Genomic DNA, 20,092 nt, shown 5'->3' with positions numbered 1-20,092 from the left:
TAGTTAGCAAAACACCGATAACATTGAGAACCATTATTTTGTGTGTGTGTGTGTGTGTGTGCGTGTTATACAGTATTATATATATATATGACACACTGTGTGGCATGCGATACATCTATCAGTTCTCCCCTTACAACACAACAGCATTTAGTCTGCAATAAATGACTCGTGACTCGGGGGGGTGATTGGGGGATGGGGTCTTTGGCGTTATCGGGAACATCTTTGATTCTACATGTCAGGTAGCGCCCCCCCCTCCCCCATTTGTCTCCGAGGCTTGTACAGGTGTAGAACACAAGAATGTCAGATACAGAATTTCTGTGTGGACACGTGTCTCTTGTAACATGTTCCTGACACGTTCAGAAGAATTATTCTTATTTAAGGGACAATACAAAGCTGAGATGAAAGACGTCTTTTGTGAGGGAGCTGCAGATTAAACTCACAAATATCCACCATAGAAACCTGCGGCTGCTGTCGGAAATCTCCAATATCTGCCGCGGCCCCTCCTTCATACATTGGGGTGACCAGGGCCGCAACTAGGGGGAGGGGCTGGAGGTGCACCCGCCGCTAGTGTCCTCCAGCCCGGTGCCGAAGGCAGGCTCCAAGCCGGGCGCCCGCTGAGATTTTATTTCCAGCAGGCGCTAGCCGGAGGCTGAAGTTCTCTCCTGAACGCCAGCTTCCGCCTCTCCCCATAGGTACTATGGGAGACACGTCATAATGTCTCCCCCACAGTTCTGAGGAGCAGCTGAGCGGATCGGACGGCAATGGACGCAGGAGCGAGGTTTAAGGTAAGTATTATTTTGGGGTTTTTTTTTGTGTAAGTGGCATCTCAAGGGGCATTACCATATGGGCACTACTACAGGGGCATTACCATATGGGCACTACTACAGAGGCATTACTATATGGGCACTACCACAGGGGCATTACTATATGGGCACTACTACAGGGGCATTACTATATGGGCACTACTACAGAGGCATTACTATATGGACACTACTACAGAGGCATTACTATATGGGCACTACTACAGAGGCATTACTATATGGGCACTACTACAGAGGCATTACTATATGGGCACTACTACAGGGGCATTACTTTATCAGCACTACTACAGGGGCATTACTATATGGGCACTACTACAGGGGCACTACTAAAGGGGCATTACCATATGGGCACTACTACAGGGGCATTACTTTATCGGCACTACTACAGGGGCATTATTATGGGGACATTACTATATGGGCACTACTACAGGGGCATTACTTTATCGGCACTACTACAGGGGCATTACTATGGGGACATTACTATATGGGAACTACTACAGGGGCATTACCATATGGGCACTACTACAGGGGCATTACCATATGGACACTACTACAGAGGCATTACTATATGGGAACTACTACAGGGGCATTACCATATGGACACTACTACAGAGGCATTACTATATGGACACTACTACAGAGGCATTACTATATGGGCACTACTCCAGGGGCATTACCATATGGACACTACTACAGGGGCATTACCATAAGGGCACTACTACAGAGGCATTACTATATGGGCACTACTACAGGGGCATTACTTTATCAGCACTACTACAGGGGCATTACTATATGGGCATTACCTTATCGGCACTACTACAGGGGCATTACTATATGGGCACTACTGCAAGGGGCATTACCATATGGACACTACTACAGAGGCATTACCATATGGACACTACTACAGAGGCATTACTATATGGGCACTACTACAGGGGCATTACTTTATCAGCACTACTACAGGGGCATTACTATATGGGCATTACTACAGGGGCATTACTATGGGGACATTACTACAGGGGCATTACTATATGGGCACTACTACAGGGGCATTACTATATGGGCACTACTACAAGGGGCATTACCATATGGGCACTACTACAAGGGGCATTACCATATGGGCACTACTACAGAGGCATTACTATATGGGCACTACTACAGGGGCATTACTTTATCAGCACTACTACAGGGGCATTACTATATGGGCATTACTACAGGGGCATTACTATGGGGACATTACTACAGGGGCATTACTATATGGGCACTACTACAGGGGCATTACTATATGGGCACTACTACAAGGGGCATTACCATATGGACACTACTACAGGGGCATTACCATATGGACACTACTACAGGGGCATTACTTTATCAGCACTACTACAGGGGCATTACCTTATCGGCACTACTACAGGGGCATTACTATATGGGCACTACTGCAAGGGGCATTACCATATGGACACTACTACAGAGGCATTACCATATGGACACTACTACAGAGGCATTACTATATGGGCACTACTACAGGGGCATTACTTTATCAGCACTACTACAGGGGCATTACTATATGGGCATTACTACAGGGGCATTACTATGGGGACATTACTACAGGGGCATTACTTTATCAGCACTACTACAGGGGCATTACTATATGGGCATTACTACAGGGGCATTACTATGGGGACATTACTACAGGGGCATTACTATATGGGCACTACTACAGGGGCATTACTATATGGGCACTACTACAAGGGGCATTACCATATGGACACTACTACAGGGGCATTACCATATGGACACTACTACAGAGGCATTACCATATGGACACTACTACAGAGGCATTACTATATGGGCACTACTACAGAGGCATTACCATATGGACACTACTACAGAGGCATTACCATATGGACACTACTACAGAGGCATTACTATATGGGCACTACTACAGAGGCATTACCATATGGACATTACTACAGGGGCATTACTATATGGGCACTACTACAGGGGCATTACCATATGGGCACTACTACAAGGGGCATTACCATATGGGCACTACTACAAGGGGCATTACCATATGGGCACTACTACAGAGGCATTACTATATGGGCACTACTACAGGGGCATTACCATATGGACACTACTACAGAGGCATTACCATATTGACACTACTACAGGGGCATTACCATATGGGCATTACCTTATCTGCACTACTACAGGGGCATTACTATATGGGCACTACTACAGAGGCATTACCATATGGACACTACTACAGAGGCATTACTATATGGGCATTACCTTATCGGCACTACTACAGGGGCATTACTATATGGGCACTACTGCAAGGGGCATTACCATATGTGCAGTACTACAGGGGCACTACCTCAGGGGGTATTACTATAGTGGCACTGCTGCAGGGGGCATCACGCCTCCTGCTGCATTACGTATCCAGGCTTCATTGTCTAACGCAGCATCGGATACTCTGTGGACCATCACCCGGCTGCGTGACCCATACTTGCTTAAGCGGAACTACAATAACCAGCATGTCCTTGCACCCGGGGCCAGCCTTCAAATCTAGATTCTCCAACCCTTTATTCATGTGCTAAATCCATAGGGATCCTTTTTTACCTTCAGGCTTCTCAGCCACAAGTAATATACGAGGATAAGCACATATGGCGCAGGCTTGCTCCTGGCAGAGCCGCTACGTGAATGACAGGTCTGCACTCACAGTTATAGAGTGGCTTCACTTTGATTGGTCGGAGTGTGAGAACGCTGCTCTGATTGGTTAGTACACGTTCTTACAGTACAGTGAGGAGAGCTGTAACACAGGCTGTACAGTACTAGCGGTGGGGACTTGTCTGCTAGAGAGGAGAACAGAGGGAATAAAAGTCCTTTTCGTCCTCTCTTTGTACATGTCACCCCCAGTAGCGTTGTGTATTGTTTGGCTACATGTTATACTGGTTACTCAGCCTCCGCTAGGGTACCTGGCAGGTTGGTGCGATTCTAGGAATCCCAGTCAGGGATAAACATTCCCAGTAAGCCCAGAACAACAATGAGCTGTTATAGTGATGCTGCTGCCACTGCCGGGACCTCACCTGGGACTTTCTCAGTCTCCTTACATTCCAGAGACAGAGCATGACTAAGGAGAGAGGAACCATAGTCCTGGCAGCCATAACAGAGACACCCACCAGTAATAATATATTACATAGAACAGCCAGTTCTGCCAGTATAACCATTTACTGCGTAATACCTGTGGCCTGGGCCACATTACACCAGATGTGCAGCTAATCATCGTCTGGAGAAGACACAGTGTCTCAGGGCCTGGAATGAAGGATCAGGAAAGTTCAGGAGAGACTCTGTAAGGTCAGACAGGTATAACCATTACCGTGTGGCTGACAACCATTACCGTGTGGCTGACAACCATTACCAGGAGGCTCACAACCATTACCAGGAGGCTGACAACCATTACCAGGAGGCTGACAACCATTACAATGGGTTAGAGTGGGATGTCCAGGAGTATCCTGGACCCGGGTGGGATATATAATCCCATCATCATACCATATAATATATAATCCCAGCATTACAGTGTATAATATATAGGCCCATCATCATAGTGTATAATATATAATCCCAGCATTACAGTGTATAATATATATTCCAAGCATCATAGTGTATAATATATAATCCCAGCATTACAGTGTATAATATATAGGCCCATCATCATAGTGTATAATATATAATCCCAGCATTACAGTGTATAATATATAGGCCCATCATCATAGTGTATAATATATACCATCATAATAGTGTATAATATATAATCCTATCATTATAGTATAATACATAATACCATCATCATAGTGTATAATATATAATCCCAGCATTACAGTGTATAATATATAGGCCCATCATCATAGTGTATAATATATAGGCCCATCATCATAGTATATAATATATAATCCCAGCATTACAGTGTATAATATATATTCCAAGCATCATAGTGTATAATATATAATCCCAGCATTACAGTGTATAATATATAGGCCCATCATCATAGTGTATAATATATAATCCCAGCATTACAGTGTATAATATATAGGCCCATCATCATAGTGTATAATATATACCATCATAATAGTGTATAATATATAATCCTATCATTATAGTATATAATATATAATCCCAGCTTTACAGGGTATAATATATAATCCCAGCATTTTAGTGTATAATATATATTCCAAGCATCATAGTGTATAATATATAATCCCAGCATTACAGTGTATAATATATATTCCAAGCATCATAGTGTATAATATATAATCCCAGCATTACAGTGTATAATATATAGGCCCATCATCATAGTGTATAATATATACCATCATAAAAGTGTATAATATATAATCCCAGCATCATAGTGTATAATATATAATCCCAGTTTTACAGGGTATAATATTTTAATCCATAGTGTATAATATATAATCTCATCATCATAGCGTATAACATATATTCCAAACATCATAGTGTATAATATATAATCCCATCATTATATTATAATATATAATCACATCATTATATTAGAATATATAACAGTGTCTAATATATATTCCAAACATCATAATGTATAATATATAATCCCATCATCAGTGTATAATATATAATCCCAGCATCAGTGTATAATATATAATCCCATTATTATATTATAATATATAATCCCATAATTTGCCCTTCTGCTCCACGGGAGGTTTCTGTCCTCCCTGAGCTCACCTGCGTTCCCATCATTATATTATATAATATATAAAATATAATTATATTATAATATATAATTCCATAATTATATTATAATATATAATCCTATCATTATAGTATAATACATAATCCCATCATCATAGTGTATAATATATAATCCCATCATCATATATATAGTGTATAATATATAATACCATCATCATATATATTGTGTATAATATATAATCCCATCATTATATTATAATATATATGCCAAACATCATAGTGTATAATATATAATCCCAGCATTATATAATCCCATGAAAGTGTATAATATATATTCCAAACATCATAGTGTATAATATATATATATTCCAAACAATCCATCATTATATTATAATATATAATCCCATAATTATATTATAATATAAAGCAGTGTATAATATATAATACCATCATTATATTATAATATATAATCCCATAATTATATTATAATATAAAGCAGTGTATAATATATAATACCATCATTATATTATAATATATAATCCCATAATTATATTATAATATAAAGCAGTGTATAATATATAATACCATCATTATATTATAATATATAATCCCATAATTATATTATAATATAAAGCAGTGTATAATATATAATACCATCATTATATTATAATATATAATCCCATCATTTGCCCTTCTGCTCCACGGGAGGTTTCTGTACTCCCTGAGCTCACCTGCGTTCCCATCATTATATTATAATATATAAAATATAATTAGATTATAATATATAATCCCATCATTATATTATAATATATAATCCCAGCATTACAGTGTATAATATATAATCTCATCATAGTGTATAATATATAATCCATCATTATATTATAATATATAACAGTGTATAATATATAATCCCATCATTATATTATAATATATAATACCATCATTTGCCCTTCTGCTCCACGGGAGGTTTCTGTCCTGCTTGAGCTCGCCTTAATCCCATCATTATATTATAATATATAAAATATAATGAAATTATAATCCCATCATTATATTATAATATATAATCTCATCATCATAGTGTATAATATATATATATTCCAACATCATAGTGTAAAATATATAATCCCATCACATAGTGATCCCAGCATCCCAGTGTATTATATATAATCCCAGCATCATAGTGTATAATATATAATCCCATCATTATAGCGTATAATATATATAATATAGTGTATAATATATAATCCCACCATCATAGCGTATAATATATAATCCCATCATAGTGTATAATATGTATTCCAAACATCAGTGTATAATATATACTCCCAGTGTATAATAATATATACATCATAGTGTATAATATGTAATCCCATCACCATAGTGACCCCAACATCCCAGTGTATATATAATCCCAGTGTATAATAATATATATATAATATATATATATATATATATATATTTTCCAAACATCTGGACACATCCTGGAGTTAGACATGTGAGGACATCTGGAGCCTGTGTCACTGTATCTGATAAGCGTGTCCTGGAGTAAGACATGTGAGGACATCTGGAGCCTGTTTCACTGTATGTGATAAGCGTGTCCTGGAGTAAGACATGTGAGGACATCTGGAACCTGTTTCACTGTATGTGATAAGCGTGTCCTGGAGTAAGACATGTGAGGACATCTGGGGCCTGTGTCACTGTATGTGATAAGCGTGTCCTGGAGTAAGACATGTGAGGACATCTGGAGCATGTTTCACTGTATGTGATAAGCGTGTCCTGGAGTAAGACATGTGAGGACATCTGGAGACTGTGTCACTGTATGTGATAAGCGTGTCCTGGAGTAAGACATGTGAGGACATCTGGGGCCTGTGTCACTGTATGTGATAAGCGTGTCCTGGAGTAAGACATGTGAGGACTTCTGGAGCATGTTTCACTGTATGTGATAAGCGTGTCCTGGAGTAAGACATGTGAGGACATCTGGAGCCTGTGTCACTGTATGTGATAAGCGTGTCCTGGGGTAAGACATGTGAGGACATCTGGAGCCTGTGTCACTGTATGTGATAAGCGTGTCCTGGAGTAAGACATATGAGGACATCTGGGGCCTGTGTCACTGTATGTGATAAGCGTGTCCTGGAGTAAGACATGTGAGGACATCTGGAGCATGTTTCACTGTATGTGATAAGCGTGTCCTGGAGTAAGACATGTGAGGACATCTGGAGCCTGTGTCACTGTATGTGATAAGCGTGTCCTGGAGTAAGACATGTGAGGACATCTGGAGCCTGTGTCACTGTATGTGATAAGCCTGTCCTGGGGTAAGACATGTGAGGGCATCTGGAGCCTGTGTCACTGTATGTGATAAGCGTGTCCTGGAGTAAGACATGTGAGGACATCTGGAACCTGTTTCACTGTATGTGATAAGCGTGTCCTGGAGTAAGACATGTGAGGACATCTGGGGCCTGTGTCACTGTATGTGATAAGCGTGTCCTGGAGTAAGACATGTGAGGACATCTGGAGCATGTTTCACTGTATGTGATAAGCGTGTCCTGGAGTAAGACATGTGAGGACATCTGGAGACTGTGTCACTGTATGTGATAAGCGTGTCCTGGAGTAAGACATGTGAGGACATCTGGGGCCTGTGTCACTGTATGTGATAAGCGTGTCCTGGAGTAAGACATGTGAGGACTTCTGGAGCATGTTTCACTGTATGTGATAAGCGTGTCCTGGAGTAAGACATGTGAGGACATCTGGAGCCTGTGTCACTGTATGTGATAAGCGTGTCCTGGGGTAAGACATGTGAGGACATCTGGAGCCTGTGTCACTGTATGTGATAAGCGTGTCCTGGAGTAAGACATATGAGGACATCTGGGGCCTGTGTCACTGTATGTGATAAGCGTGTCCTGGAGTAAGACATGTGAGGACATCTGGAGCATGTTTCACTGTATGTGATAAGCGTGTCCTGGAGTAAGACATGTGAGGACATCTGGAGCCTGTGTCACTGTATGTGATAAGCGTGTCCTGGAGTAAGACATGTGAGGACATCTGGAGCCTGTGTCACTGTATGTGATAAGCGTGTCCTGGGGTAAGACATGTGAGGGCATCTGGAGCCTGTGTCACTGTATGTGATAAGCGTGTCCTGGAGTAAGACATGTGAGGGCATCTGGAGCCTGTGTCCCTGTATGTGATAAGCGTGTCCTGGAGTAAGAGATGTGAGGACATCTGGAGCCTGTGTCACTGTATGTGATAAACGTGTCCTGGAGTAAAGCGTGTGATAGAGTTTCCAGGACTACAGAGTTCTCGTCGTGCAGGACTGAGGGTGTGAGGACGGTCTGGGACAGGTCAGACCAGCAGAACCAGTGTGACGATACTCTACAGATTACACAATACAATAGTCACAGTGTAACACACGCCTATATGTCATCGGGCAGAATACACCCGTCTCACCATCTCACACTGTGCAACACACAGCACCACCTCACACTGCACAACACACAACACCACCTCACACTGCACAACACACAACACCACCTCACACTGCACAACACACAACACTACCTCACACTGCGCAACACACAACACTACCTCACACTGTGCAACACACAACACCACCTCACACTGCACAACACACAACACTACCTCACACTGCGCAACACACAACACTACCTCACACTGCACAACACACAACACTACCTCACACTGCACAACACACAACACTACCTCACACTGCACAACACACAACACTACCTCACACTGCGCAACACACAACACTACCTCACACTGTGCAACACACAACACTACCTCACACTGTGCAACACACAACACTACCTCACACTGCGCAACACACAACACTACCTCACACTGCGCAACACACAACACTACCTCACACTGCGCAACACACAACACTACCTCACACTGCGCAACACACACTACCTCACACTGCGCAACACACACTACCTCACACTGCGCAACACACACTACCTCACACTGCGCAACACACACTACCTCACACTGCGCAACACACACTACCTCACACTGCGCAACACACAACACTACCTCACACTGCGCAACACACAACACTACCTCACACTGCGCAACACACAACACTACCTCACATTGCGCAACACACAACACTACCTCACACTACCTCACATTGCGCAACACACAACACTACCTCACACTGCGCAACACACACTACCTCACACTGCGCAACACACACTACCTCACACTGCGCAACACACACTACCTCACACTGCGCAACACACAACACTACCTCACACTGCACAACACACAACACTACCTCACACTGCGCAACACACACTACCTCACACTGCGCAACACACAACACTACCTCACACTAAACAACACACAACACTACCTCACACTGCGCAACACACACTACCTCACACTGCACAACACACAACACTACCTCACACTGCGCAACACACAACACTACCTCACACTGCGCAACACACACTACCTCACACTGCGCAACACACAACACTACCTCACACTGCGCAACACACAACACTACCTCACACTGCGCAACACACAACACTACCTCACACTGCGCAACACACAACACTACCTCACACTGCGCAACACACAACACTACCTCACACTGCGCAACACACAACACTACCTTACATTGCGCAACACACAACACTACCTCACATTGCGCAACACACAACACTACCTCACACTACCTCACATTGCGCAACACACACTACCTCACACTGCGCAACACACACTACCTCACACTGCGCAACACACACTACCTCACACTGCGCAACACACAACACTACCTCACACTGCACAACACACAACACTACCTCACACTGCGCAACACACACTACCTCACACTGCGCAACACACAACACTACCTCACACTGCGCAACACACAACACTACCTCACACTGCGCAACACACAACACTACCTCACACTGCGCAACACACAACACTACCTCACACTGCGCAACACACAACACTACCTTACATTGCGCAACACACAACACTACCGCACACTGCGCAACACACACTACCTCACACTGCACAACACACAACACTACCTCACACTGCGCAACACACAACACTACCTCACACTGCGCAACACACAACACTACCTCACACTGCGCAACACACAACACTACCTCACACTGCGCAACACACAACACTACCTCACATTGCGCAACACACAACACTACCTCACATTGCGCAACACACACTACCTCACACTGCGCAACACACAACACTACCTCACACTGTGCAACACACACTACCTCACACTGCGCAACACACAACACTACCTCACACTGCGCAACACACACTACCTCACACTGCACAACACACAACACTACCTCACACTGCGCAACACACAACACTACCTCACACTGCACAACACTACCTCACACTGCACAACACACACTACCTCACACTGCGCAACACACACCTCACACTGCGCAACACACAACACTACCTCACACTGCGCAACACACACTACCTCACACTGCACAACACACAACACTACCTCACACTGCGCAACACACAACACTACCTCACATTGCGCAACACACAACACTACCTCACATTGCGCAACACACAACACTACCTCACACTGCGCAACACACAACACTACCTCACACTGCGCAACACACAACACTACCTCACACTGCACAACACACAACACTACCTCACATTGCGCAACACACAACACTACCTCACACTGCGCAACACACAACACTACCTCACACTGCGCAACACACAACACTACCTCACACTGCGCATCAGAAACATAAACAGACGCTCTCCTATCAGATATATACAGTACTCAGGGCCTGATTCAGAGTTGGGAATAGAGTGAGATATCTCTCTCAACTGATCATCTTGGTGACACCATGCTGCACTGCAGGGGGGGGAGGCAGATGTAACATGTGCAGAGAGATTTAGATGTGGGAGGTGTCCAAACTGACATGTAAATTGTAGAGTAATAATAAAGCTGTGCAGTATTTGTGGGCTACATACAAAAGCAGCCAGTATTTACCCTACATGCAAAAAAAAAATAAAAATGTATTTACACCCCTTGCATTGCAACATGGTTTGTCCAGGTACACAGTTAAGTGCTATCTCTCTCTCTATTCCCAACTCTGAATCAGGCCCTATGTACATATGTTGCACTACACATGGAACGATGGCCGTAGCAATCTCAGACCTCTCTGTCACAGACCACTTTTCCATGGCGTCACATTAATACACATGGATCCCCCCTGTGACACCCCAGCAATGGCTATTAATGTGCCCCCCTCACTGGGCTTCCATACAACCAACCAAACCCTAGATGGAGGCGTGGAGAGGACACACATTGAGGTGCGAGCAAGGTGTGGAGAGGACACACATTGAGGTGCGAGTAAGGCGTGGAGAGGACACACACTGAGGTGCAAGTAAGGCGTGGAGAGGACACACATTGAGGTGCGAGTAAGGTGTGGAGAGGACACACATTGAGGCGTGGAGAGGACACACATTGAGGTGTGAGTAAGGTGTGGAGAGGACACACATTGAGGTGCGAGTAATGTGTGGAGAGGACACACATTGAGATGCGAGTAAGGTGTGGAGAGAGGACACACATTGAGGTGCGAGTAAGGTGTGGAGAGGACACACCATTGAGGTGCGAGTAAGGTGTGGAGAGGACACACATTGAGGTGTGAGTAAGGTGTGGAGAGGACAGACATTGAGGTGTGAGTAAGGTGTGGAGAGGACACACATTGAGGTGGGAGTAAGGTGTGGAGAGGACAGACATTGAGGTGTGAGTAAGGTGTGGAGAGGACACACATTGAGGTGGGAGTAAGGTGTGGAGAGGACACACATTGAGGCGTGGAGAGGACACACATTGAGGTGCGAGTAAGGTGTGGAGAGGACACACATTGAGGTGCGAGTAAGGCGTGGAGAGGACACACACTGAGGTACGAGTAAGGCGTGGAGAGGACAGACATTGAGGTGCGAGTAAGGTGTGGAGAGGACACACATTGAGGTGCGAGTAAGGCGTGGAGAGGACACACACTGAGGTACGAGTAAGGCGTGGAGAGGACAGACATTGAGGTGCGAGTAATGTGTGGAGAGGACACACATTGAGGTACGAGTAAGGTGTGGAGAGGACACACATTGAGGTGCGAGTAAGGCGTGGAGAGGACACACATTGAGGTGCGAGTAAGGTGTGGAGAGGACACACATTGAGGCGTGGAGAGGACACACATTGAGGTGCGAGTAAGGTGTGGAGAGGACACACATTGAGGTGCGAGTAAGGTGTGGAGAGGACACACATTGAGGTGCGAGTAAGGCGTGGAGAGGACACACATTGAGGTGCGAGTAAGGCGTGGAGAGGACAGACATTGAGGTGTGAGTAAGGTGTGGAGAGGACACACATTGAGGTGCGAGTAAGGTGTGGAGAGGACACACATTGAGGTGCGAGTAAGGCGTGGAGAGGACACACATTGAGGTGTGAGTAAGGTGTGGAGAGGACACACATTGAGGTGTGAGTAAGGTGTGGAGAGGACACACATTGAGGTGCGAGTAAGGCGTGGAGAGGACACACATTGAGGTGTGAGTAAGGTGTGGAGAGGACAGACATTGAGGTGCGAGTAAGGCGTGGAGAGGACACACATTGAGGTGCGAGTAAGGTGTGGAGAGGATAGACATTGAGGTGTGAGTAAGGTGTGGAGAGGACACACATTGAGGTGCGGGTGTCACAGTGCAGCCGAACCCGATGCTCACATATCGAGTCTGGCGGCATTGGTATCCAGGCTGGCGAAGGACAGCGGGCGGGAGATTCCCAATGCCTGCTGTCAGCTGCTCTTTGTCCTCCGGTGGCTCTGTGTGCAGGCGGCCGCGGCTCCCATAGGGACACGCGCGCCGCTCTGTCAAAGATTTAAAGGGACAGGCGTAGGAAGATGCTGATTGGGGCTGTTTGAACTCCGATTCATATGAGGAAGTTCCTGGGAGCACTCCTGTGCCAGAGTATAGGCACCATTACCTCATTCCAGCGTTCCTGTGTATATCTCGTTACTTGTTCCTAACCTTGGCTTTGTTTGTGACTCCGATTTCGTCTGACCCCTGGTACTGCGTTTGATATCTGGTTCTGGCCTTGGCTATCCTCTGTGACCTGCATACGTCTGCTACCTGGTACCGTCTCGTACTTCTCGTACTTCTGACCCAGCTTGTCGACTACGCCGAAAGTCTTCTCCGCTCCGTCCAGAGTTTCGCCAGCACCTGTATAGGGGAACCTATTCTGAGGGCCGCGCCCTGTGTCTCGGAAGCAGCCAAGTCCATACCTTCTTGCGAGGGTCCCTGGTGAACACCACGGGCACATTAGACTCCGCTTCTCAGAAATAGGTCTCGCCAATCCCCAAATACAGGTTGCGTCCATTATCCACCCGTGAGTGTGACAGAATACTCTGGCCCAAGAAAAATAAATGGATGCTGCTGGTAAACCCTAGTCACGTGACCTATTGGAGAATTTGATCGGTCGAGTGGAAAAGCAAGAACGAGACCAGGCTCAAATCATGCAGTGCCTGCAGACGTTACTGCAACAGGTTGGCAATCTGAGTTCTCTGCCTGCACAATCTACATCGCCTCCTACGGTGTGTGTACCAGCTGCTGGGGCATCCGCACCATTGCGGATTCCAAATCCCTCCAAATATGAAGGGGATCCCAAAAGTTGTCGGGGTTTTCAGAACCAGTGCTCAATCTAAATCGAGATCCAAACTTTTCGTCTGAGAGAACCAAGGTGGTCTACGTCATGTTCCTAGTTGCCCGGACAGGCTCTTGCCTGGGCTTCCCCACTATGGGAGAGGAATGATTCCTTGGTCAACGACAGCTCTAAATTCTTCGAAGCTTTCAAAAGGGTTTTCGATGAGCCCGGCCGGGTATCGTCAGCTTCATCAGCTGTTCTGCAGTTAAAACAAGGCAGCCAGACTGCAGGTCAATACGCAGTGCAATTCCGAACCTTTGCCTCTGAATTGGGATGGAACAATGAAGCTTTAGTTGCAGCCTTTATGCAGAGTCTTTCCCAGCAAATTAAAGACGTCTTAGCGTTCAGAGAGATGCCAACGTTCTTGGACGACTTAATCTCCTTATGCATCCGCATAGATCTGCGCCACAGAGAGAGAACTCGAGAGCGGGAGCAGTCCAGGCGCTTCAGCTTCAAACTCGCACCTCGTTTTACTGCTCCAGTAGAGTCTCCGGAAGAGCCTATGCAGATTGGGAAATCACGTTTGCCAGTCACGGAGAGGGAAAGGAGATGTAAGAATAAATTGTGCTTGTACTGTGGTGACCCTGATCATCTTCTCATTCAGTGTCCTACATGTCCAGGAAACAACAAGGCCTAACTGATCGAGGGGTGGTCAGCTTAGTTGCGCTCCAGCACACCCCAACTGAGAAAGTTTTATCACAGTTTGCGATCGCTGTGATCCTGCGGTTAGAAAAACCCACCGAGACTCTAAGGCCTTTTTGGATTCAGGAGCCGATGGAAATGTTATCACTAGTAAAAAGGTCCAGGAATTAGGGAACGTAGCAGCGTGCCTTTACAAAGTCCACTCTGCGTCATTGGGTTAGATGTGAATAAACTTCCTATGGCCACCATTTGCTCCAGGACTCCAGAGATCACCATGCAAGTAGGCGCTCCTCACAGAGTTCATTTCTTTCTACATAATTCCATCGGCTGACAGTACAATTATCCTGGGTCTTCCGTGGTTACACAACCATGCTCCTACATTAGACTGGAGTGAGCCCTAAATTTTGTCATGGGGGGTTTCAGTGTTATCAGAGATGTTTACCATCAATCAGACCTCCATATCGGTTCATCCAGAGTACGTACATCATTCCAGATGATCCTCCGGACCAGGGGTGGGGAACCCATTTTCTGCCGAGGGCCATTTTGATATATATAACATTATTCATGGGCCCAGTGCAGGACACGGCCCCTCCGTGTGATGTCACAGTGATTACAGCAGTGCCCGGTGCATCCTCAGGATGCTCAGAGGAGCTGTAAGGGCAGCAGTGTGACCGTCTGAAGCGTCCTAAGGATGCTCCAGGTGGCACTGCTGCATAGATTCTGGCTGCAGGGTGCCATTCTAGGCTCTCAGCTAGCCAGATGAGGCTAGCAGAAAAAGCTCCTAGGGCCAGACCATATGATTCCACAGGCCTTATGTGGCCCTCGGGCCTGAGGTTCTCCATCCCTGCTCTACCCGCTCTGTACCAGTCCTTCAGGGACGTATTCAGTGAGAAGGCTGTGGAGATATCTGCTGGAGGGGGCAAAATTTCCATTGACGGTTTACACAGACCACAAGAACCTCACTTATCTCAAAACTGCTCATTGCCTGAATTATCACCAGTTCAGATTAGTCAGTGATTTTTGATCATTTTAACCTGATTATTACCTATGGTCCAGGTTGCAAAAATGTGACAGCAGACGCTCTGTCTCGATCATTTAATTCCGCCAAGGAAGACGAAGTACGGGAGGACAAGCCAATTCTGAATCCTGCGTGCTTTGTTGCAGTTACTAAGATCAAGATTCCGCCAGGGAAAACATTTGTAGCACCTGAACTCCGAACTAAATTACTTCGCTGGGCCCAATCTTCACGTTTCTCTGGTCATGCAGGAGTGGGAAAAACTCTGGAGTTGATCCTCAGGAATTATTGGTGGCCGACTGTGCATCGCGATGTCAAGGACTTTGTGGCAGCTTATACCATCTGTGCTCAACACAAGGTGCCTCCTCAACTTCCCTTGGGTTCTTTATGTCCACTCGGTACCTGATCGTCCTTGGTCTCATTTCAATGGACTTTGTAACTGACCTACCATCCTGCCGGGTTTCAATACAATCTGGGTAGGTTCTACAAGGTCACTTTGTCCCATTAAAAGGTTTACCGTTGGTTCCAAAATTGTCTGATGTATTTATAAAAGAAATCTTCAGGCTACATGAATTTCCCAAAGACCATTGTCTCAGACCGTGTGGTGCAATTTACTTCCAGGTTCTGGAGGGCGTTATGTAAATGCTCTGATATCAACCTGAGTTTTTGCGTACCACCATCAGAGTAATGGTCAGACGGAGCGTGTAAATCAAGATCTGGAGAAATGTATGTCTCAGCCAATCAAGGTGATTGGATTTCCCATGGGCTGAATTTGCACACAATAATTTGTACCATGAGGCATCGGGGTACTCTCCATTCTTCATTCAGTATTATTATTATCCTTTATTTATATGGCGCCATGGGCAGCATCCTGTGATACCGGAGTTGCCAGCTCTTCAGTCCGTATCCCTTCCAGCTGTTGGTAAAGAATTGGGTGGCGGACAAGAAGAGAAGGGAGGGTCCTGTGCTGAACCCTGTTGATAAACTCTGGTTATCCACTAAGCACTTGCAATTGAAAGTTCACACCATGAAGTTTGCTCCTAGATTCATTGGTCCCTTCCAGATCCTTCAGGTAATCAATCCAGTAGCTGTTCACGTAAAACTTCCTGGTACTCTCAGGATTCCCAACGTGTTTCATATCTCTCTCCTCAAACCATTGGTGATCAATCAATATTCGAGACATTGCAATCCTCCCTCTGCGAATCCAGTGGATCACCAAGAGGAGTATGAAGTGGAACAGATTTTGGACTCCAGAATATCCCGAGGTTCAGTTAAATTCCTGGTGGATGGGAAAGGATACGGTCCGGAAGAACGATGTTGGGTTAAGGCCTCGGATTTTCATGCACCTCAACTTCTTCTAAAGTTTCATCAGAAGTTTCCTGGCAAGCCATTTGTGGGGTGTAAGTCGGTGCGAGTCTGTGGCAAGATGGTACGAGTATGTGGAAAGTCAGTGCGAGTGTGTGGCAAGTAGGTGTGAGTGTGTGGTAAGTAGGTGTGAGTGTGTGGCAAGTAGGTGTGAGTGTGTGGCAAGTAGGTGTGAGTGTGTGGTAAGTAGGTGTGAGTGTGTGGTAAGTAGGTGTGAGTGTGTGGTAAGTAGGTGTGAGTGTGTGGTAAGTAGGTGTGTGTGGTAAGTAACACACTACTTGTCACAGTGTAAGACACACTACTTGTCATAGTGTAACACACACTACTTGTCATAGTGTAACACACACTACTTGTCACAGTGTAACACACACTACTTGTCATTGAGTAAAACACACTACTTGTCACCAAGTAACACACACACACACTTGTCATTGAGTAACACACACTACTTGTCACAGAGTAACACACACTACTTGTCATTGAGTAAAACACACTACTTGTCACCAAGTAACACACACACACACTTGTCATTGAGTAACACACACTACTTGTCACAGAGTAACACACACTACTTGTCACAGAGTAACACACACTACTTGTCATTGAGTAACACACACAACTTGTCACAGAGTAACACACACTACTTGTCACCGTATAACACACACAACTTGTCACAGTATAACACACTATTTGTCACAGTATAACACACACTACTTGTCACAGAGTAACACACACTACTTGTCACAGAGTAACACACACTACTTGTCACAGAGTAACACACACAACTTGTCACAGTGTAACACACACAACTTGTCACAGAGTAACACACACTACTTGTCACCGTATAACACACACTACTTGTCATAGAGTAACACACACAACTTGTCACAGTGTAACACACACTACTTGTCACAGAGTAACAAACACAACTTGTCACAGAGTAACACACACTACTTGTCACAGTGTAACACACACACTTGTCATTGAGTAAAACACACAACTTGTCACAGTGTAACACACACAACTTGTCACAGAGTAACACACACTACTTGTCACCGTATAACACACACTACTTGTCATAGAGTAACACACACAACTTGTCACAGTGTAACACACACTACTTGTCACAGAGTAACAAACACAACTTGTCACAGAGTAACACACACTACTTGTCACAGTGTAACACACACTACTTGTCACAGTGTAACACACACACTTGTCATTGAGTAAAACACACTACTTGTCACCAAGTAACACACACACACACTTGTCATTGAGTAACACACACTACTTGTCACAGAGTAACACACACTACTTGTCACAGAGTAACACACACTACTTGTCACAGAGTAACACACACTACTTGTCATTGAGTAACACACACAACTTGTCACAGAGTAACACACACTACTTGTCACCGTATAACACACACAACTTGTCACAGTATAACACACTATTTGTCACAGTATAACACACACTACTTGTCACAGAGTAACACACACTACTTGTCACAGAGTAACACACACAACTTGTCACAGAGTAACACACACAACTTGTCACAGAGTAACACACACAACTTGTCACAGAGTAACACACACTACTTGTCACCGTATAACACACACTACTTGTCATAGAGTAACACACACAACTTGTCACAGTGTAACACACACTATTTGTCATAGAGTAACACACACTACTTGTCACAGAGTAACACACACTATTTGTCACAGAGTAACACACACTACTTGTCACCGAGTAACACACACTACTTGTCACCGTATAACACACACTACTTGTCATAGAGTAACACACACAACTTGTCACAGTGTAACACACACTACTTGTCACAGAGTAACACACACTACTTGTCACAGAGTAACACACACTACTTGTCACAGAGTAACACACACATTACTTGTCACCGAGTAACACACACTACTTGTCACAGTATAACACACACTACTTGTCACCGAGTAACACACACAACATGTCACAGTGTAACACACACTACTTGTCACAGAGTAACACACACTATTTGTCACAGAGTAACACACACTACTTGTCACCGAGTAACACACACTACTTGTCACCGAGTAACACACACTACTTGCCACCGTATAACACACACTACTTGTCATAGAGTAACACACACTACTTGTCACCGTATAACACACACTATTTGTCACCGTATAACACACACTACTTGTCATAGAGTAACACACACAACTTGTCACAGAGTAACACACACTACTTGTCACCGAGTAACACACACTACTTGTCACAGTATAACACACACTACTTGTCACAGAGTAACACACACAACTTGTCACCGAGCAACACACACTACTTGTCACCGAGTAACACACACTACTTGTCACAGTATAACACACACTACTTGTCACAGAGTAACACACACAACTTGTCACTGAGTAACACACACTACTTGTCACCGAGTAACACACACTACTTGTCACCGAGTAACACACACTACTTGTCACCGTATAACACACACTACTTGTCACAGAGTAACACACACTACTTGTCACCGTATAACACACACTACTTGTCACAGAGTAACACACACTACTTGTCACCGTATAACACACACTACTTGTCATAGAGTAACACACACAACTTGTCACAGTGTAACACACACTACTTGTCACAGAGTAACACACACTACTTGTCACAGAGTAACACACACTACTTGTCACAGAGTAACACACACTACTTGTCACCGAGTAACACACACTACTTGTCACAGAGTAACACACACTACTTGTCACA

General features: G+C 44.7%; 1 protein-coding gene across 2 annotated transcripts in view; it reads right to left on the bottom strand.

Annotated features, from left to right (window-relative positions):
- Positions 1-20,092, bottom strand: part of BICDL2 (BICD family like cargo adaptor 2) — a 76,196-nt gene that overhangs the window by 48,127 nt on the left and 7,977 nt on the right. The gene's annotated exons all lie outside the window — the stretch shown is intronic.

The sequence above is a fragment of the Taudactylus pleione genome, unplaced genomic scaffold (assembly GCF_031769625.1).
Source record: "Taudactylus pleione unplaced genomic scaffold, aTauple2 ptg000112l, whole genome shotgun sequence".
Taxonomy (NCBI): Eukaryota; Metazoa; Chordata; class Amphibia; order Anura; family Myobatrachidae; genus Taudactylus; species Taudactylus pleione.
The sequence above is the reverse complement of the archived record's forward strand: the minus strand, read 5'-3'. Positions and strand labels throughout refer to the sequence as shown.